Genomic DNA, 22,255 nt, shown 5'->3' on the forward strand with positions numbered 1-22,255 from the left:
GCGTTAAATGAATATGCATAATGGCTACACCCCACTTCCACTGATAAAGGAAAAAAGCTTGGAGAGCAAAGCCTTGCTGAGTGTGTGTGTGTGTGTGTGTGTGTGTGTGTGTTCCTTCCCTTTAATCTGTGTAGAGGGGCAGTGGTGGGAATCTGCACACCATGCTAAATCGATACACTCCCGCCTGCTTTAGTATGCTTCTGTGTGTGTGTGTGTGTGTGTGTGTGTGTGTGTGTGTGTGTGTGTGTGTTAGTATGCAGCTCAGTTACAAAGACAGAGAGAGAGAGAGAATGAGGGCAAGAGAGGGACTCTTAAGTGGTTTTGACCTTGAGTACAACATCCACCTCTACTGTACACACCATCATAAACACACACGTTAAATAAACTTTGAGTTGAAGTGCGAACTTAAACCTGTGTGTGCGTGCGTGTGTGTGTGTGTGCGTGTGTGTGTGTGTGTGTGTGTATGTGTGTATGCATGAGAATGTGAGGCTGATGCGTTTGTTCATATAGATTAAAAACCTCAAAGCGAAACAGCATCAAACCGAGGGGGACTTTGGGATTCTCTCTTCCTCCTCCTCCTCCTCCTCCTCCTCCTCCTCCTCCTCCTCCTCCTCCCCCTCCTCCCATCTCCTTTTGCATCTTTTCCTCCTCTTTCGCCGACCCTCCACCCTCCTCTGCTGCCAGTCGTCCTCTAACCTCCTCCTTTGTTCTCCACTTGTCACTCCATTCTTCTGCCCTGCTTAGTTTGGCCTGCTTCACCCTGCTTAAGTCCACCCCTCCCTCCGCGTATCTTTTCATCCATCCAAAGCCAAACCTTCTCGCTCAGATTTTCTTCGACTCCACTCCTCCTTTCATCTCCCATTCCTTCTCTGCATCCCGCCTTCCACCCATCCGTCCTCATCCCTCATTCTGAGTGACCGCCGGTCCCTCCAGGCAGCGAGCACATCAGACTGGCAAAGCTCTATCTTCCATCACCCTGCAAATTCCCTCCCCCTCCACACTTCTACTTCTCTTTCACTTGCTCTTTCGCTGCTGGCAGCATGACAGTGCTTTCCCAGGGCAAGGCCTTATGTAAACAGCCCCACAGCACCAAGCAGTGTGTGTGTGCGTGTGTGTGTGCGCGCATGCTCACATTAACTACATATTGAGTACCAAAGTCCTCATTCTACCAGCAAAGTGGGGCCATATTTGCATACGGGGCCAATAGTCACTGAGGGCATTAGGGTTGGCCATGAACGTCCCCACAAAGATAGTGTTACGACAATTTGTGTATGTGTGTTAGTAGCTCTGGAGGCCAGTAAAAGGTTAGCGTCCCCCCCCAAACATGCCGGGCATGCCCTCTCTTGCATTTCCACTCTTTTATTCTGTGGTGGCGTTTATCCCCCCCCCTTCCCCACTGAAGATGAGACACTTCCTGCCGTTTGATTGGTTCAAAAGCCGTCTTTGATTGGCCATCCCTCAGGCCCCGTCCCAGCCACGCTCTCGGACGACCTTCAGGAAAGTTTACCAAACTTTGCTTTGATTCACGAGCCCCCCCCCCTTCCCCTCCGTTGGAATCCCCGAACACTCAACGGGGCCTCCATGATAATGATCCTCCACCTCCGTATATCGTTTGTTGACTCGCTCGATTTTCATCCCAATCAGTGGCAATCAGGCTAAAATATTAGGGCCCTCCACCAGCAGAATGCTGACCCCCCCCCCCCCCTTTGAAGTGGAGCTAATCGGCATCCTGATGGCTGAGATCATTGACGACGCAGCTCCAGGATGAGGATGCAGATTTTTCCTTTTTGGAAGCTTCCGAAAGTGATGAGCCTGCTGCAGGGAGCATAAAGCCTTGATGGATTCCAGCACATCATTAGGAGATTTCCCCGACAATGGAGGTGGAACATCTTGACATTCGGGATGGGAGGGGGGGGGGGAGCCCAAGTCCTAATTTATTCTGCCAGCTTTTCTCCCATGTTCTTCTTTTTCTTTCTCTTTTGATATTTCAAACATGTCGGTGTCTGTAATTTAGCCAATTACAAAGAGACGCTGACCTTTTCCGGGCTGGAAACACCCGCCAACATCTCCCAGCTGACCAGCCGGTACTGACGGAGAGGCACCGAGACGCCTGCCGGCATCTAAAGATAGCCGGAAAAAACCCTTCTCACGCTTTGAAGTGCTAATAGACGCTATCATAGCCGGAATCAGAGAAGAGTCCTCGGCTGCCGACGATTTGTTGTGCTTTATTTTCCAGGAGAGATGATGCGAGTCTTTGATCCGACTCAGCCGGGGCCTCCGTGCGCTTTCCTCCCCGTGTTCTGACACGGAGCTCATTAACCTTTCCCGTATTTACCTTAGCCCACATTACCTGGCTTTATTAGGGCTTATAAACCGGCCGCCTGTGTCGTGTTCAATGTCAAAAACCTCGCTGTCCTCCAACCTGGAGGAGATGAGAGTGACCCCACCGGGCACGTGCGCGTGCACGTGCGCGCCTCTTTGTAATTACATACCAGCTTCCCCGCATCAATTACTCATCTGTGGGTGATTGTTTTGCCCGTGCACGCAGGTGTGTGCAGCTACACGCATCAATAGGAGCAGGTTAGCATCGTCGTGGGTGTCTGTGATGGAGGCGGAGGGAACAGGGGGGGGGGCTCTCCAGCGAAGTCATTCACGGATCACGGCAGACAGACGGGCAGACCGGGATCAGCCGAAGACCCGCTCTGACTGCTGGGACCGGCACACTGGGATAAACAGATGTGCATCAGGCCGTGCACGCCCACACGGGTGCGTTTGACTGACACGTCTGGGGGGGTTTGACAAAAAGTTTGGAGAGACAGGTTCACCGGAGAACTCAGCGGGGATCCTCATCAAGTCGCCCTAATCATCTGCTGTTCCGGCTCAGCGGCTCCTGCGATCTCTGCCCCCCCCCCCCCACTTCCACCACCAACCCCACTTTCTCCCAGCTGCCCCTCATAGCTGCAACCGATACGCATCGGGCCCTTCTAGAGTCCCTCTTGGCTTCCAACCCCCCCCACTTCTCTGTCTGAGCCAACTGTTGATTGAGGGTGAGGAGCGGAGGACAACGGGGAGCCGAGGACGGAGGGGATGTGGAGCGGCGTCCACTCAGCGCGCCAGCTGTCCTCAGAAAAACACGCCGACAATGGCCGGAATATTTTCCCCGTGAGCGAATTCCTCCCGCGTCCAACACCCCGTTGTTACCTGTCAGCGGGATTTACGGGGGAATGCGTGTCGGTCAGAACACGCCTGAGCCGCGCTGTTGTCACGGGTGGCTACGGCGGGATTAAAACACGCCGCGATGTAGCGAAGCGCCGCCACCGTCTGCAACCTTTAACACACATCTGACTGTAAAACACTCAACAAGCTTTCAATGAGGAGTAAAAGATGCAGGAAGGAATTCATCCTAAATGGAACCAGACACTTAAAGATTAGCATAAACATTAGCCTAGCTCATTAGCACAAAGGCTTCGTTTAAAGATGGCAAAAAGCTCAGGTTTGATGCTTAAACTATGGAATTGTCATCTGTTTCACTGCTTCTTTTCTCATGGAGAACGTTCCCAACGGTTTTCTCAAGTTAGTCGCGATGGCAAGTGTTAGCATAAATGGCTGTTGCTAATTTAATTTAAAAACATCAATGTTTAATTTTTATTGTAGTCGGCGTTCAGCCGATTTCTGAGAGCTCCGGCTCGATTCTTCCCACAAAGACGCAACATCTTCCAGCAAACTCTCGGGGAAAAAAGCTTCCCTGCAAAAGTAGGTCTGCTTAAACTAACAGTCTTACAAGGATCTGAGAACTTTTCTAAAGCCCGGAATGAAACATCCGCGAGAGACTTTTTAATAAAACTGTTTTCAGATTCAATCTGTGGAGTTTAACCTTTCAGAAATGAAACCGGAGCGTCGGGTCAAACAGGGATAACAGGGGGAGCGAAGGACGGAGGGTTTGATTTGTGGATTTTTCTCTGTGGCTCGATAAAAGAGGAGAGTGGAAAAAAAGAGGAGATGAAACAAAAGAGGAGAGGAAAAAAGAGGAGACGAGCCTGTTAAGAAGCTGGGTTCTCCACCTGGGAAGCAGCAAAGGAAGCGAGAGAAAAGCACTCTGTTGTGTCTCAATAAATGTGTTTGCCTGTGTGTGTGTGTGTGTGTGTGTGGGTGTGTGTTTCTGCTGAGTCTGCCCCAGATGAAGCTCGTCTGGGAGATTTGAAGCCACAGAAATTGCAGCAGGGATGAGGAGGGAGGAGGTGAAAAGCCAGAGAGATAAAGTGATAGAAGAGGATGCATCAGGGCAAGATGGTAGAATGGTGATAGGGCCCCTGCTGGGGGGTGGGTGGTTCGGGGGGGGGGGCCTTTGGGAGCCACTAATTCATGGACCAACTTGACGCTGGTCCGTGAAGACCTGGAGCTTCCTCTCCAACTACAAAGGAGCCGGCTCTGCTCTCCCTCTGAGGATGCCCAGCAGCATTCCCAACACTGTGAGGTCTTTGTTCCCCCCCCCCACCCCCCCATCTTCTCTTTTTCCGCATCTGCTCACCTCCTTTTCCAGGCTCCCTCCTTCCGCTGATTTGGCAAACGTGGCTCTTATTTATTCATTTGTTTCTCACCTTCTTTTATCCCCCCCCCCCCCATTAGCATCTAACGGAGAGTTTGCCTCGCGATCCAGAACCGTAACTCTTCGGAGAATCTTTCCTAATAAAGATGAATATTTCATCGTGGGTGGGGTCTGAAGACAGGGGTCAACAACCTTTGTGACACAGAGTGTTGGTCTGAAACGTTAATGAGGTTGTTATAATCTACTTCAGGTCTAATTAGGAGCAAAAAAAAAGTCCAGCCCACCTTTAGCGTATCTGTGTTTTAAAAATTTGGGTTCCATCGATAAAATAATCACGCCTCTCCTTTAGCGTGATACCGTGAGGACAGCTAGCTAATATCTGCGACTCTGTTGCGATAGCGACCGTTAGCCCGGTGAGATTAGGATTTTGCCAGCGTACCTGTCTGTTTATCTGCCTCAGGATCGCCGCCCCCCCTCCCCGAGCCCCTCTGGGACTCTTTGTTTCAGTCTACATGTCTAATTCGGCGTGTTTCTCTCTCTCCATCTTTGTCATCCCGGCCCCCTCCCTCCCCTAAACCCCCTGCTTTTCTTGGTAATCCTAAATCGGGTGAAGAGCGATAGATTTTCTCATTCTTCCCCTCGATCTCTGCGCCTTTTATTCTCCTCTCAAATCCAAAGCTTCCTTTGCCCTTCAATCCTCCAACACAGCAAACACACAAACACCAACCAGGCGCTCGGAGGAGGGGGTGGCACCCAACACGCCACGCGGGCAAGTCCACATACGTTCAGCGATTCTACGAAAGAGCCCTATAGGGGAAAATTTGCCCCAATTCCTGCCTCATCCCGTCATTCCCAGCCAAGTCAAGCTTGCTGTCTGCTCGGTTCCTGCCAGCATCGTCCAATCCTGCTGTCCTTTCACCGTCGGAGCATCGGAGGAGCCAATCAGATTAGCCGTGGAGAGGAAATCGGAGAAGGTTTGGCACCGATATGTGGACCTTCCTCTTTTTTCCCCCCCTTTCATGTTCTTTCATTTACACTCTTCTGTACACACACATTCAGAGATACACTCCCATGCGAGGGACAAGAAAGAGGGTTGCCCTGGGAGACGGAGGCCTGGGTGAAAGAAGGATGCTGGCAGCGAAAGGGCCTGACCCATCTCCTGGCAGTAACGCGCCTCTCACCCTCCCTCTAATGTGCTGAAAGGAACAGCCAAACAATAACCCTCAAAGCATTCTGGGTGATCCCTGGACCCCTGCACGTGCCTTCATGGGCCGTGCATGTGTGCACGAGCCGTGGGATCTTCTTCAGGAGGACAAAGGCAAAAGCTTCTTCCCCCCTTGCTTTCACCTCCCAACAAATTAGCGCTCCCATCGTTAGCGGCACTTGACAAGGTGAGAAGCACTAATGGCGGCAGAGGAGGAACGCTTGGATGATGAATGGCGGTGGCCCGACAGCTTCGCCGGGAGAGAAGCTTGACCGTGCCGCTGACACCTGTCCGGTATGCTTAGCTAGCCACGCGCTGGCGGTTGAACTGGGAATGGGGGCATCTCCCTCCGGCGGCTCCCTCCCCTCTCCTCCCGTACAGTAAATACGTCTCTCTCATCCATCTCCACGCCTCCCTTCAGCAGGTCGGACAGGCGTAATCAGTCAAAGTATTAGCGACAGCGAGCTCCGCCGCTACATCCACGAACAGGAACCGAGTCTGTATGTAAATCTACATCACAGAGGTCTACGGGGGTCAACACAATTCCTGAGCTCAGGTCTAAACGATGGTCGGCCATTTCTCACACGCACAGCAGCCTCCGTCAACGCCATCGCGCTTCAATTCTTCCTCGTTTTGGTCAACATCAGCACCGATTTGGTTCTTCAGACTGATTCTAACAGGAACCATAGGAAGAGTCTCCGGGTTGATCTTTGAGATTAAACACGAAATCAGTGCTGCGGTTTCAATACCAGTAGCTTTGGTAATTGCTATATTCCAAAGACATCTTGCATTTGTCTTCTCTGCTACATCCATAAACGCCAGTAGTGTATTTGATCTAATTTATGACTGTCACACTCAAGAGTCGGAGGTTTTCAGCCCAGCTAAGCATGGCGGATCAAAGTGCATCAAAATACCTCCGTCCGGCTATAATGGTACTAAATTGAATTTCTAAAAGGCGGCGCGACACGCCCAGATAATAAGATTAGATGGTGGGAGGGGCCACAGGGGCTTCAGGACAGAAGCCAAAGAGCAGAAAAGTAAAGAAGGTAAAGAAGAAGAAAAAGAAGTAGGAGAAGGCAAACAACACGCTGAGGTTCAGGTGAGGATGCAGCCAATGCGGTGTCAGTTCCATCCATGCTAGCAGTTAGCGATCAGCTAACACGGCCAAATGTGTCAGAATGTATTATATAAATAAACACGGTGCCTTTTTTAACAGCCTCCTGATGTGCAGTTTGTTATAAAGTTTGAAGCTCTGTGTGCACCGCGCAGAAAAGAGAATTTGTGAGCGTTTGGCGCTAGCTGCAGATTTTAGCACTGCGGGACGCGGCGTGCAGATGAAGATGCTGTTTGTGAATCTGATGGTAGGACCGCGCAAGATGAGACGACTCCGGTCCGGGAGAAGCTGTTTTAGATGGAATACTCACTCAGTCAGAGTGGAGGAGAAGAGCAAAGTGCATCCATGAGGAGGAGACGATGGTGGTTTCAGCACCACCTGACGCCTGCTCCAGCTACAAAACGGAGAGGAGAAAGGGCTACTTGGGGATGAAACTAGAGAAGGACAGAGAGGAGGATAAGATAAATTAAAAGAATGGGGTGAGAGGCTCTCTATCCCTCCTCTTACGCCTCTAAGACTCTCATTAGCAGTATTGATTCATAGCTTCTCAGGTCTTTAGAAAGGCAAACGCTTATTGCGCAACCATGCAGACACGCACGTTTTGCTGCAAACAGATTCAACCCCCGCCCCCCTTTCCTCACACACACACTGGGGTGTGCGCTGGGACGAGGTATAAAAGCACCATGTGGTCCTGCTCTTGCATAACAGTGAAATTTCAGCTCCATAAATAGCCCCGTATGCATTTTTAATTGCTCCCTGCACCGAGAACATTTGCTGTCAACACTGGCACAGACGAGCTCCTTGCACGTACAACATGAAGCTGCGGCTCACAGATGATGATGCTGCTGTTGTTGTTGTTGTTGTTGTTGTTGTTGTTGTTGTGGAAGGATGTTGTTGTTCGGAAGAGAAAAATGGGGATATTTCTAAAAAAAAAAGAGGCTAGCCTAGATTCAAAGATTGTATTTTAGAGTAAGATGCTCAGCTCCGTGCTAATAGATAAATCCATTAGCACTCAGAATGCAAATGAACAATCACATCAGCGCATCTGACAAGCAGCCTGAAAGGTTATTGATGAACTAGCGTGCAGATTTAAGCAGCGCCATTCATTAGTGGCATCAACACTCTCGCCGCGCACAAACACGTGCACCTTCTAACCAGCCCCGTCTGTCCTCCTAAGCAGCTCTCGATTGGACAATGTTGCTGACGGGGCGATTTCCCCTCACGCCGTCTGTGTGTGTGTTTGTGGGCCTGTGTTGTATTGATTCAGGTTAGCGGAGCTACAGCAGCTGCTAATGAGGCTCAGAGTGACACGAGACGCAGAGGAAGGCCGCTAATGCCTTGTTAACCAGCTCCACGTGCACAGAAAAAGGCATGCTCTGCAATTAACGCGACACACAACTATTAGCTGCACAGTAGCAACACAATCGTTTTAGCACCAAACGATACTGAAGATTTGTCACTCGGGGCATTTTTAACGCATCACTGATGTGTTAACATCTCGCCCAAATCGGAACACGGAAATGTGAAGAGAAGCTAATTAAATGAAATGAAATTAAATTATGGATCCATGCTGACAGCATCCTGTGGACGTCCCCGAGCTCGCGGGGAGGTTCTTCTTCTCATCTTTTCTCGCTTCCACGCATGAGATCGCTTCAGCTACTGTTAGCGAAGGCGAGGAAAGTTGCCGCTCTGTGATTCACAGCGATTAAAATTTCGGCAAACGTGAGGATTAAGAGCTGCTGAGGCCTCAGGGGTTTTTGTTGTTTTGTTGTTTGTTTGTTTCTTTAAACAACAGGCTTTTAATCATCACAATAAGCAGCCGATTTAGGAGTTAATATAAAAACTTGTGCAGGTCCAACAGCCACGCCTTCAACATGCACACAAACGCACGGCAGCAACACGCACGGCTCCTCCGGAGGGGCCCAGAGGTGTCTGACAGCTGTTCGGGGGGTGTTCAAAGCCAGAGGTGGGGGTGTTGCTCGCCTGTTTGTTCCTCTGCGGTGGAGGACAGCTCACACTTGAAGGTCTGCAGGAACGTCGGAGCGGCGGCTCCCAGCGGAGCGACGCATGGATCCCCTTCTTCCTTCCTCTGTTGTCTCGCCCCCCTTATTGTTCTCTCACCACAGCGGCCCAGAACCAACACCTCCGGTTCTCCCGCGACTACTTTCATCGACTAAATTCCTTTCCCTCCATCTGGGGCACGGCAGCGTCTGACAGGACGGGAAGCCTCAGCACGCAGCAGGGTTACGTTTACAGAAATAGGCTCGCTCTGGTCTTATCGATTCCATAGTGAAGCCAGCAGACAGAAATATCGGAACAGTAACTCTGGGAAAAAAAGCTACTTTTTGGGTTTTTAAAAATAAATAAATAAATAAATAAATAAATATATATATGTACACTCTTTAACAAAGTGCTGCTGCAACGTTGCGGCTATCGCGAATTCTACCCAAGAAATTACTATAATTTAGTCAAAATTAGCTCCAAACCGCGCACTTCAGTGCCAGTGTGTCAGTCTTTTGATCATTTATTGGCAGAAGATGATCAATTATTAATATTTAGCCCAGTCCTTCTCTGTGGACGTGAACCACCGTGTGTCTACGGTGGCTCAGAGTGGACAAAAAAAGACAGACTTACTGTTACTCCGGCTGTAAACGTGCTAAACGTACCAGAAGCATCTTTAATATTTTAGCCTTCAAATGTGAACATCTTTATGGACAATTTAATGAAAACGGAACAACTGCTGTTTGTTTTTCCCCGCTGTAATCAGAGGTAAACAAACAAACGCGATTACTGCGGATCAGCCGGGCATAATTAAAAGCTAATTTAAAAAGATGCTATTCTGTTTGCGTAATTATTGCATCCATCAAACAGCCGAGCGGGCGCCCCACAAACACCCAGGCTTCTTCATTTCCTGATCGTTTCTGTCAGGAATTTAATTGGTTTACGCTTCCTTACCTACGGAGGCCATTCCCATGAGCACTTGCTGCAGGTAGCCCCGCCTCCTCAGGTGATGTCTCCCATCCCCCGTCTGACAACTGTAAAATAAACGTCTCTGACACCCACAGAGGGCTCCCAAACGCGCCAGCCGCCCACACGGAGGCGTTAGCCTGCATCGTGCAGCCTAGGCGAGCAGACACAGACGTGTTGGACACGACACGATGTTTTAAACAACAATTAGTCGTCGGAGAGGCTGCAGAGACGCAGGCGTTGGTTTCATAAGAGCGGGCGGGCGGATGATAAAAGGCCTCGCCTCTGAGATCTGCCTCTAATCCCCATCTGATAGCAGCAGTAAATACCGGCGCTCACCAATCACGGCGAGAGCCGGCCGCGCCGTTCTTCATCGCCCTCGCCACATCCTCTTCATGTAATCAATAAAACACACTGACGTTTTCCTCCGAACTGACTGTTTTTGTAGCACGGCTCCGTCCCTCCCTGCTGCCGCGGGGCCGCCGGCCCCTGGATGAGGTGTTGTTTTTCAATATGCACTCAGATTTTCATGCGTCTTCTGTGCCGCCCGTTAAACTGAGAGCTGTTTAGTTACGCTGACGAGGAAACTGGAAACCAGCTTCATCTTTTCCTTCTTTGTTTTCGCTCTTCCAGGGAGCTCTCCAAGGATCTTTCTGCCTTTTCTCCACGGATGCATCTGGCCATGTGCACACGCACACCCAGACACACCCCCCCCCCCCACACACACACACACACACATTCTCATATTTCTATCTTTCATAGACATACTACATTACCCAGCTCCCTGTCCAAACCTCACCTGAACCCAATCCTCAAACCATGTTTCAACCCTCAAACAGTCCTTTAAAGTTGTGAGGAGCAGACAAAATGGCCTCAATTTGCAAAAAATGTCCCCACTTGGCTAGTAGACTATTAGGTATTAAGTACAAGGACAAACCCACACACACACAAAGGTAGGATATGGATGCTTGTTAAATTCTCTGTCCCTGCTTCCAGAAGGAAAATCTTCCCAGACGTCAGACACGATACACTTTAAAACACACGATAATGGATAATTGCTTGATTAGGCCGCTTTTCCACTGCAGGAACGCTGATCTTTTACCTGGGATTTGGCAAAACCCCGACATGTTTGCACCAGAACCACCAGAAGCAGCTCCCAGGCTTCATGTGTGCTGGAGGTTCTGAGGAGGGTCTGTGGAAGAACAGCCGACGAGCTCAGTGCAGAAAACACTGCGAAGCAAACTGCTGGAAAGTTGAAGTAAGAATACAAGAAGCTGCAGGACAGTTGCAGGACCTTTTCCCACGTGGGAATGTTGCTGGAAGTCTGGGAACCTCCACCGGCCGGTGAGGTGGGCCAAGACCCCAGATGAGAGGCCGTATTTGCTTGTTTTTGAGCTGCGGGATGAAACACATGCAACCCGGAACACGCAAACATGGAAAAGGCAGGAATCTCCTCTTGATCGCGCCTTGAATCTGCCTCGCGTGTTCCAAAATACCGCCAACCCCCCCCCCGATGCGCGTCCTGAACCCCGAGTTCTGAAATAAACCGCAGCTGGGAGCAGCATGGCGGCGCTGAGCGCCGTAGTGGCGCCGGAGCTGCTGTGATTTCCAGCAAAGTGGCAGAACTCCGAAACACCTGTTTTCCCTCCTTCTGCAGCCGAAATCTGCATGACAACAGCGGAAGATCCGGGATCACAGCTCACCTGGGCGAGCGCGGCTGACCGGGCGGAGCTCATAATATTGGACATTTATTATTGATTCACGTGTCCTGCTGCAATCTGCACTCTTCAATATTAAAGCACGCTGCTTAATTCCACTTGTTCCCACAGCTCTTCGAATATTTTCGGATCTTATATGAGGCCAATAAAAGCGAGAGGACCCCAACTAGTCCAAATGAAATCTTCAAAAATGAAATAAAGCCAGCTGCTGCTGGTCGAGGGGGTTAGCGCGACGTCGGCGGTGCTTTCTCTTCCTCTCCTGAGCTCCCTCGGCCTCCCGCCTGTTTGAGTCAGCGCTAAAAAGCTCCAGCCGGAGAAAACACTAAATTAGCTCGGAGACACTTTCTCCCACTTCTGTCTCTCCGCGCTCGGCTGTCCATTAAGCAGAGGAAGCAGCAGCACGTGTGAGCGGCTTTATTGAGCAGAACGAGCCGCGGTCACCCTCCGCCTCCAGTGAAAAACACCCTCAGAGTAACCGAGAACAGCACAATCCCAGGACGGGAGCCTTTGAAATTCCAAACATCAGGGCATCGCTTTTATCCGGCGCGTTCCCATCACCTATCACTTTGATGTCGCTCTTCCGCTTCTCTTCGCTCGGCTAGCCGCGGCGCTAACTCGCCCTAAATGAGTTTGGAGACTTTTATTCAAATCAGAACAAGCGTGTGTTTCCACTTCCTGCCGACGGGCAGCGAGGTGCAGCGGGGTCATCGCCCCCACCTTCCCACTGGAACGTTACCTCCTGTCCTTCCTCCTCCGCGGGCCGTCCATTAGGCGGCGGCCCGAGTCGCGCATGTAAAGCTGCGCTCTCGTTTAGGTTCTCTCCCTCTGACATGGACTCATCTGACTGCTCCGAATGCTCGTTCACCCGTTAGAGGAGAAGGAGTTCGCTCTCCCTCTCTCTCCGTTTCTCTTTTTGTCTCAGCATGTTCTCGTCTTCGCTCTCCTCCTCTGCCCCCCCCCACTACACGTTTTCCTGCTCTTTTTGCCTCTATCTCCGTGCTTTAGAGGCTCCCAGCTCCCCTCTGTTCCATTTCTGCTGCTCTACATGCCTTCTCCATTACGCCCCCCCTCCCCCCACCCCCGACCTGTGGCTCTCTCACCCTCCATTTATTCCCTTCATGTCAGGATCTGCATCAGCAGACGTGTGAAAGTACTGAAATTTGTAAAAAGACCATTTAATCCTCCACATCTGAGCGTCTGCAGTGCCTTTGTTGCCCCTCGTCCTGCCCCAGGATTGTGTTACACGGCGATTATTGTGTTAATTACACATTTGATGTTGGCGTTTTAATGCTGTGGCTCATCTCAGGGGGAACCTTTTTAGATCATCCTATATTATGATATATGTTTATATAATGGTGGGGGCAGCCCCCCCTCCAAGAGAGGGGACGTGGCTTCTACTGTGGTCCACAACTATACGTGTTCGTACTCCTCAGGTGCATTTGACCACTTTTGGAGCAGGAGAGGCCTAATTAGTTGGAACTTAGTTGTAGCTTCTCTGATGCTCACAAACAGAAAAAGGCGAAGAAGAAGGTCTGATTTCACCGACCTGGATCCTTTAATGTGTTTACAATTATTCAAAGTGTTCCAGTATTTTTAGGTCATGATGGTATTTACTTTAAATACACTCCACGGCACAGTGAACATCTCTCCTTCTCCTCCATCCGTTTCCCTCCTTCCTTCCACCGCACTTATTCCCCCTCTCTCCCCCGTTTCCTGCGGCTCCCTCCCTCCCTCCCTCCCTCCCTCCCTCGCCCCACAGGGAATGAGTGAGTGCACGGTTGAGTGGAGAAGAGAGGTGGGTCTCGCCCTCCCAAATTCTATTTCAGAGGAACACGAGCTCAGAGGAGCTCGCCTGCCTCCGTAGAGCCGACGCCGCTCGGCTTTTACAGCCCCGAGAGCACCGCACGGAGACGGAGGAAAGAAAACAGACGTCAACATTCAACATTCTGCCCCCTGCTCGCCTCTTTTACCCCTGAGCCGCAAAGCTGAACATATAGAGAAGTCAGGCGAGGCAGCGTTCCCACACCTATACATGATTTATACCGACATGATGACAAACGGGGCAAAAATCGCACACAAACACACACAAACACACACTTCCCTCCATTTAACTCCTCTGTGACGTCCCTCTCTCCCACACACACACACACACACACACACACACACACGCACACACACTCACACACACACACACACACACACACACACACACACACATGCTGGCAGAGCTAATATGAATTATACATCCACCCTGTCTCTATGCATTAGATGCTAAAAAGGGGAGATGGAGGGAGAGAGAGAGATGGAGGGAGAGAAAGAGAGATGGAGAGAGAGAGAGAGATGGAGGGAGAGAAAGAGAGATGGAGAGAGAGAGAGATGGAGGGAGAGAAAGAGAGATGGAGGGAGGGAGGAGGAAGAGAGATGGCAGCGATAGGAGAAGGTGATAACATGTTGATAACATGACCATCTCAGTGGCATCAGGACAAACACTTGCAGGCTGTTCTGTGTGTGTGTGTGTGTGTGTGTGTGTGTGTGTGTGCGTGTGTGTGTGTGTGTTGCACAGGTCCACAGCTGGATGCAGGAATTGCCTTCAGCGTCTCTCAGTTGCGGCGACGCTCATTGGTTCACAGTTCAAAGAGCTCTTTCCTCTGCAGATGGGGGGGTGCAGGGAGACAGAAATGCACGCGCGCACGCACGCCGGCGCGTGTGCGCGCGTGCCCCGAAACGTGGTTCATTTGATTTGATTTTTTTTTTTCTTTTTTTTAAGTTCCCAAACAGCCGACCTCGGCTCCGATTTGCCTGTTTGGTGGATGTAATGGCTGCGGTCCTCGGCTAGTTTGCTTCAGGGGAGTAAGAGAGCTGCCCGCTCTTTTTCTTGTTTTTCTTTTCTTTTTCTTTTTTTCTGCAGGAGATGCCGACCAAATTGTCAGCGGCGAAAATGCACGGAGGACTCTGTGCCTGTCACCGCTGTCAGGGGGAAACTCTGCATATCTCTCCAAAGGGCGAACGTCATGGAAATAAAAATAAAGCGAGGTGCTTTCTGGCAGGGAGCGGTCCTGTCTCACTCGCTCTCAGGGACTGATTTGATTGTTTTGCCGGATTGATCGGCTTCTTTTTTAATCAGGTCTGTGTTTAATCACCAGAGTCACTCCCAGAAGATATGACATTTATAAAGATTGCAGCTACGGTCGCTAAGCTTTAGCAAACGTGTGGAAAATAGATCTTTATGTCATTTTCCTTGTTTGTGTGCGTGAGTTGGGATTGTTGTGCGCGTCCGGCGTCCATGCTGCAGCTGTGGGTCTAGTCCGACCTTTTTTTGGGGGTTATTTCACCGGCAACTTCTCAAGGTTCCTCCAAAGACTTTGGTATATTCCACCAACTTCACTGAGAAATCAGACAGGAAGTTCCACCAGGAACCAATTTATGGTTTTAAGCTCTCATGGAGAACCCCGAGGGAGCTCCAGGGTTAAATCTGGACCCACATCTCATGATTGCACCCGTTTGGTCTCCTCCTCAAAGAGGGCTCTTCATTAGTAACTGATTATCAGAACTGAGTAGTAATTCCTCCACTGCAAAGGGGACTAATTAGCAGCAGCCGGAGCCATAACGAAGACTCCCCGCCGTCTTCTTCTGTGTGGTCATCAACTCCGTAGCTCTAAATGTAAGAATAAAACATTGGTGTCATGTTGCCGGTGCGGCAGCATCCATAATGCATGTGCACCTGTGTGGGATGGAGGAAAGGTTCCTGCCTACTGAAGCAAACACTCTGATCAATAAATCAGCAGCCATGATGGGATCTGCATGCGTCTGCGGCACGAACGCAGCTGCGGGGAAGCGGCGAGAATGGCGACGTTTTACCACCAGGAGTGTTCTGTTTGATGCACCGTTGAGGAGCAGGAACCATCAGAGGCCCAAACGGACCCTCATTGTGGTTTAAAGCAGGAACTTTCCTCCTCATCACATCTGGTCCCAGGTGGGATCCCTAAGCTCCTCCATGGCTGCCTGCCGAGAGAGCCAAACGCGCTTCTTAAAGAGGAAGGATCTGATCTCCGGCTCCTGCTCGGAGCCATTTGACCTCCATTATTCCAGAAAATTCCCCCAGTAGGCTTCAGGGCTGGTCTATCAGCGCCACGCCAGAATTCCCGACACCTCGGCGGAGGAATAGGCTGGCTGCAGGCGGACATCTGCAGCCAAGAACCAAACAATAAGGTCACCAACAACAGGAGGCTGCATCTGACCTGCAGCATCTTCCTCATTACTGAGGCAGAGCTGCCGTCGCTCCTCTGGAAGCAGGTTTAGGACCCGGCAACAGCAGCCGGCGCCGCGGTAACAGAGATCCTCGCTTTCTCTTCACACACAATGGAGGATGTTTAGATTTATGGTCCTGTCGCCACAGAAAGTTCACACCATTTAGCAGCTTTCTTCTGGCAAATCCCCCCCATCCCTGTTTAGGTGTGTTAGGCCTCCGTTAGAACCAGCGCAGAGGCTGATTAGTGCTGCACGGGCAGCTTTTGATGCAGTTCGCAGAGGATTTTTAATCATTTTCATCGGAGAAGCTGTTTCTGTGGCAAGGGAGGCGGCTCCTCAGAGAACCCGGCTGGATCGTGGCCCTCGAGGACCGGGTCTGGACACCCCTGCCTTAAATTCTCCATTGATTTGGTGCCATTTCTTGGCGATAACACTGAGATCTGTCCTCAACCTTCTCCCAGTACAAATATGTCCATTCCAGGCTCCAGTAGACACACGGAGGAGCGGCGCTGAAGCCCCCTGCTGGTTCCCACGGCCACCACTGGCTCCTCTGGCTCCGCAGAGTCTCTTTTATTTCCAAATGAACCTCCACCCACCGCTCGCTGAACTGATGACAATTAAAGCCGCCGTCTCCTGCCGGTGTTTTTATGACGCGTGGGATTCGACCTGAGCACCTGCAGCAGCACTTCAGAGGGGGAGGTTAATTTCGCCGGAGTGAAGCTGTTGACATTATTGCTGCGAGGTTGCAGTGGAGCCTTAGCGAGCATGCTAACGACCCACGTCGGGACACGCGGCGTCCTCTCGGCAGCTCTGCGGCGGCTTTTTCCATCTCTGGACGTCTCACGATGGACAAAACGCACAAATGGACCGGCGCACTATCCTGCAGGCACGGCCATGTTCTATAGAGCTGCACTGACACGCTGGATGTGCACGACATCTGACCAGCGCTTAATCTGACCCCACCTCTGGGAATCCTCCTCCCCCCCGTCAATAATACATCAATGCAACAGCCAAGAATGTTCCCGATCACAGGGTGACGCGATCGACTTGAGGAGGCAGGTGGGCAGGTGTTCACCCGAGTCCGAGGGATCAAAGGTCATTTAGGAGAGGAGAGAGAAGAGGAGGAGGAGGAGGAGGAGGTGGGAACTCCTCTGTTATTCCTAAGTGCTAATGGGTTTAATGAGATCTCTGGAGCCGCCACAGAAGGGAGACGAACTGGGAGCAAACAGGCGGAATAAGAGATGGAATGACGTAGATATGAGGAACAATCACACACACACACTCACACTCACACACACACACACACACACACTGTGGGCCGCTGATCTCAGAGTTGTGCAGACGCTGCAGCTGGTTGCGTTTGGTTGACCCACTTCAGATAAACAGAACATCAGCGGCGCTCTCCTCCTCAGCCACTCGGGGCCGCGCACACGCACGCCCCACGCACGCCCCACGCACGCCCCACGCACGCCACCCGCGCGCTGCCGCGGGTCTCCGGGCTCTGAGCTGGAGGAAGTCAGCGAGGGCGTTTGAAGTGTGTTTGATCAAACACAGAGTATGCAGCACCAACACCGGTGCCACATCCGGCGCTCCTCACCGCACCCACAGACACTCACGCACCTCCTGTCCATATTCCCCTTTACATCACTCCGCTTTCCATCCCGCCTCGTCCTCCCGGCAGCACGTCTCTTTGTAATCTGGGATGGCTCCCAAACATTTGGTTTGTGACGGGCACATTAGCGTTAGCATACGTGGCCCAGAGCCTCCGCTAATGGACCTGTCCCCCCCTCAAATTCCTCATCAGACAAAGCTTTGAGCAACTTAGCTCAATCATAAACACCTGCTCCTTCCTCTCATTCATCATGGATGGGGGTGGGGTGGGGGGGGGGCGCCTTTGATTAGGCTCTTCAAACCAAGACGCTAACACCTTCGCGTGTCACGCAAACATTGCACGGGGGGGGGACTCCAGCAGGCCGGACACAATGGAAGACATAATCTTCCTCCTCTCCCCGACACTGGAGCTGACACCCCCGAGGACGGATTCTCATCAGAAGAATCGCCTCATTTTCCATTTCCCTTTTTTTTCCCATTGGAGGGGGGCCAGAGTAATCATTTCCCCGCATCTCTTCATCCTCCCTCTTTCTTCATTTCGCATGAGATGAGAGAAGAAGAATCTTAATGGAGTGCTCTGCAATTCCCCCATCAGAAGCATTCTTGAGTAAAAGAGGGTGAGGGTTGTCGGGGGGGGGGACGGCAATTGGCGTCGGCTCATCAGAGTCCTTTCAGAGCCGCCTCACAACCCTCTTTATCATCATCCCTCCGTTTCCTGTGATTTCGTAGGTGCGTGAGCCCACAACAGGAGCAAAACTGGGGAATCGAACCCCGGAGCTTCTGTGTTACACCAAAAACACCTTTAATCGAATCCAAACTTCATCGGCTGTGTGCGTTTGGGTGAGCGTTCATCAGCCGGCGTCGGAATCGCCGCCGTTGGCATTACGGCAATCAGCGGCAGCCTCCTGCTCCTCATCAGAACCTTAATCACCGTCACCGTGTTTCCCCTTCTGTCATTATCCTCATCTTCATCATCGCCATAAACACCATTAGCATCGTCTCCACAATCAATTCTGATTCTATTTGCGTAAATAAAATGCCAATTATCTTTGTTTCCACTCGACTGGCCCGGCGCTACACGCCGCCGCGGCGCTCTTTTGTCCCCGACGGCGTCCTCAACAACGTCAGGTGAACCGTCACATGAGCGGCCGGGCTCCAACGCCGCGCTGCTTAATTTACGAGCTCGCTGCGTCTAAACTGAGATGGAAGATGTTCCTCCATCCAGAACCGTGGCTGAACGTGACAGATTAAAGGTCCATCATCAGCTCTAACGCCGCGGCTGTCGTCCTCACCCCGTGTTCATCATCGCCGGTGCCGCCGCTCTCATCACGCCACAATCAGCCATATCACCTCCCCTCTTCCTCTTAGAGGCCGGTTTTCCAATATGAAACCCGGCAGCGGCTCTTTAAATGAGCTCCGGATTAGGCCGGAGGTGAGGATTATTCCACAGGCAGGTCAGAGGGAGAATCACACCCCAAACCTCCGGGAGGGCCCAGCCAGTCAGCAGCAGGTTCACAAGATGGCCGCAACATCTGTTGGTTCAGCCTATTATAGCTTATTAGCACTGCCCCCCCCACCCCCCACCCCTCGCTCCGTCAGCCGGGGTATCAGGGCATCCGTGGCTGGATGCCCTGGATTAGCCCGCTCCTCCTTGTCTGATGGTTTACAATGCAAATGATTCGCCCATTTCTCCTTTTGTTTTAATTTTTCCACTTCGACTGTTTCAAATTCTTCCGGGAACCCGTTTTTGTCCTCTCCGCCGTTCTTTTGGACGAGGATGAGACGCTGGTTCGCATCGCCGCTACACACACCGGCACAAACACACACTTTGCGGGAAGCAAAGCCAAGACTTTTGTGATGCTACTGAAAAGGAGGAAAATAACGCCGTTCATAAACGCTCCGGCACGTTTAATCGCGCAGATTAAGAGCGTGAAAGTTAACGGGGTCGACTTTTGTGAATTTAGTGTCAGCTGGAAGTCACTTTCTCGTTCCCAAAAAAGGCCCCGTCAGCGGTGCACGTGCTAAAGACCAGTTAGCATCAGCCCGGCTACCATGTAGCTATGAAGCTTCCATTAACTGATCCCAGCAACTCTTCAAACCCGCAGGAACAACGTGCGTCCGGTTGATATCGTTAGCGTTAGTGCATCTGCGCCTCGGTTTTTTCTGCCCCACAAACTCAGCCGCGTCTCTGTCCTTGTATTCGTCGGCGCCGCGTCCTTCGCCCTCTTCCTTCTAATCCTCCTCGCTGATCTGTGTTTCCCTTTCACATGTTTTCTTTCTTCCTTCTCACCGGGGACGGTCCGAGCGACTTCCAGACAGCGGAGCTGCTGTTATTATCTGTCTCCAGCTGCTCCGTAGGAACGCCGAATCGCCAGATCCTCCCATCAGAGCGCCGCGCGGACGTAACTGAAAGAATCCCATTCTCTCGCACAATCGGCACGACCAGCCGGGACCCGAGGAGACGAGCAGAATCGACATGGAGCCGGAATGACAATGACCATTGTTGGCCACGCTGTGACTCCAGTCTGGCAGCGTTCATATTCTCGGCCTACATCTCTAAAATTTCTTCCTTTATTCATGCTTTCATGCTTTGATCCCGTCCGCTGGCTCTTCTCTCTTCTTAAAAGTCCCACTCGACTCTTTTTTATCTCCCAGCTTCTCTCTCTTCATTAAAACAACAAGTCCAGCGGGGTGGGGGGGGGTGTTTCTCCCCCAGGGTTGTTTCGGAACACTTACATCATCGGCGCTGTGGTCATTACCGTCAACGCATCTCGTTATCGGATGGAGGCAGCGCGAGCGGCATCACACCTCCACTCATCTTTTTACTCTGCGGGGGGAGGAATTTTTGACCGCAAAACTTCTCTGCAAATAGAATCATCTCTCAGACGAGGATTACGCTTCCATGGCAGCACCTTAATAACAGCATAAAATCCCTAATTCTATAGGGAATACATTCCTGCCAGGAGGAAACAGAACCTGCACGCCGCAGATATTTCTCAATCCGACTTAGCTGCGTGCTGCTAATTGTCGACGCGCGGCGGGATGCTAGCACAGCGGCCTGGGTTGCCCCCACGTTTTCGCTCTGACTTTCAATTCAGGTCTGGAATGCACTCGGAAATATACAATCCCAAAATAAAACTGTGAAGCGGCTTTGTTTAGCCCCCCCCCCCCACCTTAGACATCAGCTGACTGACAGCAACCGCGATAAGGAAACGCTAGACAACAACAACAAGGAGATAAAACCAAATCTTGATTTCATTAGCAAACGAATGAGTCGGTTGATTTAAAAGAGGAGCGACTTTCAATAAAAGCCAATTAAAGGCGACTCCATCTGGTGTTTGTGCTCAGTAAATGATTATCAGGGTTTCTTTAACAGAAAAGATCCATCCACACCCACATTTGCGGGCATTTACATACTGTGGGCTTCACAAAAGGTCAGAGGTCAAGATATTCATCATTTCAGTGCAAAAACACACAGGAAGGAGCAGATCGACCTGGGTTAACGATAATTAGTTTCATGATTTAGATGTTCAACCTAAATGTGCTTTTAGCTTTTAAAAATGTCTTTAAAATGCTTCAACAACACAACGGAAACTCCGAACGGGTCTGAATCCGCTGCACATTTCACGCGGCCGCCGTCGCCCAATTACGTTCCAGTGCGCGTGGATGGGAACGTGCACGTGGGAACAGAACTGACGCACTCGAGCGGGCTCAGGAAATCCGCGAGAGGACGTGAAGCCCATCCATATGGAAACCAAATCTGCCTTGTAGAGCTCGTGTGGATGAGGACGCGCACGCCGCTGCCGCGTCGGTCCTGGTTGGCGGCTCCCGGCGAGATTACACAAAAGCCGCTCAAGTTCCGGCGCCAGTTTGCTCGGCCTCGTGCTCTTTGCTCAGCACAACTGGTCCCTCAAAATTCCTCCAGCCGATCACGTCAAATCTGTTGCTAATTCAGATCAGCTGCAGCCGGATGGTCGCTCCTGCAGAGCCGGGCGGAATCGTCCCTAATACCCACGCTTTAATTACTCCGGATCGTCTTTAGCTGAACGTGAGGGGCTCCGGATTCCTCCGGATGACTCATGAGGTGCCGTTCTCAGCCACGCTGACATTTCCCACAGAGGCGGGACGCCGGCCAATCATGTAGGTCACAGCAAGAACCAGTAACCTGATGCAGCGCGGCTTCATGTTTGTGTACGGAGAGAGGCAGCCCAGGGCGGGGGGGGGGGGGGGGGGGGGGGGGGGGGTGCTAAATGCATCCCAGTGGGATGAAGAGGGGGGGGGTGATACAGAAGAGATGAGAGAGAGGGGAAGATAAGAGCTTGATAGAGAGAAACAAAGGCAGCGAGGAAGAAAGGGAAAGAGGGGAGATGGATTTAACCCAGGGGCAGCTTTGAGTCTCACACACTGGCAGTAATGGGGGTGGGGGGGTGGTGGGTGATGGTGGTGGTGGGGGGGGGGGGGGGTGGATGCAGATCTGTGTGGCTCCAGGAAGCGCAGTGATGACGTGAGCAGGTGCAGCTTCCACTCCTTCACCTGTTGCAGATCATCGTTGTGCAGCCAGATTTTTGCACCCTGGGAGGGACCCTGGGACCCCCAGGCGCACTCGAAGCGAGGCTACACAGGGGCGTGCACGTGCGCGCACGTGACTCCCAGAGGAGCGCACGTCCCAGAGATCGCATGTCGCCAACCATCGGCTGCTACGGCTGACAGGGAGTTCCTCAAAGACGCAGAGGTGAAGAGAGAGGAGGAACAAAGAGGAGGAGGAGGAGGAAGAAGCCTTTTGAAGGATAAACCACAGGATTAGATAAGGTGCCCCTTCTGGACCACTGAGCCACTCTGTGTGTGTG

The 22,255-nt window shown here is 51.5% G+C and overlaps 1 protein-coding gene across 2 annotated transcripts in view; it reads right to left on the reverse strand.

Moving 5' to 3' along the window:
- LOC101069656 (ephrin-A2-like) overlaps positions 1-22,255 on the reverse strand; it is a 50,364-nt gene that overhangs the window by 23,655 nt on the left and 4,454 nt on the right. The gene's annotated exons all lie outside the window — the stretch shown is intronic.

This window comes from Takifugu rubripes, chromosome 2 (genome assembly GCF_901000725.2).
Source record: "Takifugu rubripes chromosome 2, fTakRub1.2, whole genome shotgun sequence".
Lineage (NCBI taxonomy): Eukaryota > Metazoa > Chordata > Actinopteri > Tetraodontiformes > Tetraodontidae > Takifugu > Takifugu rubripes.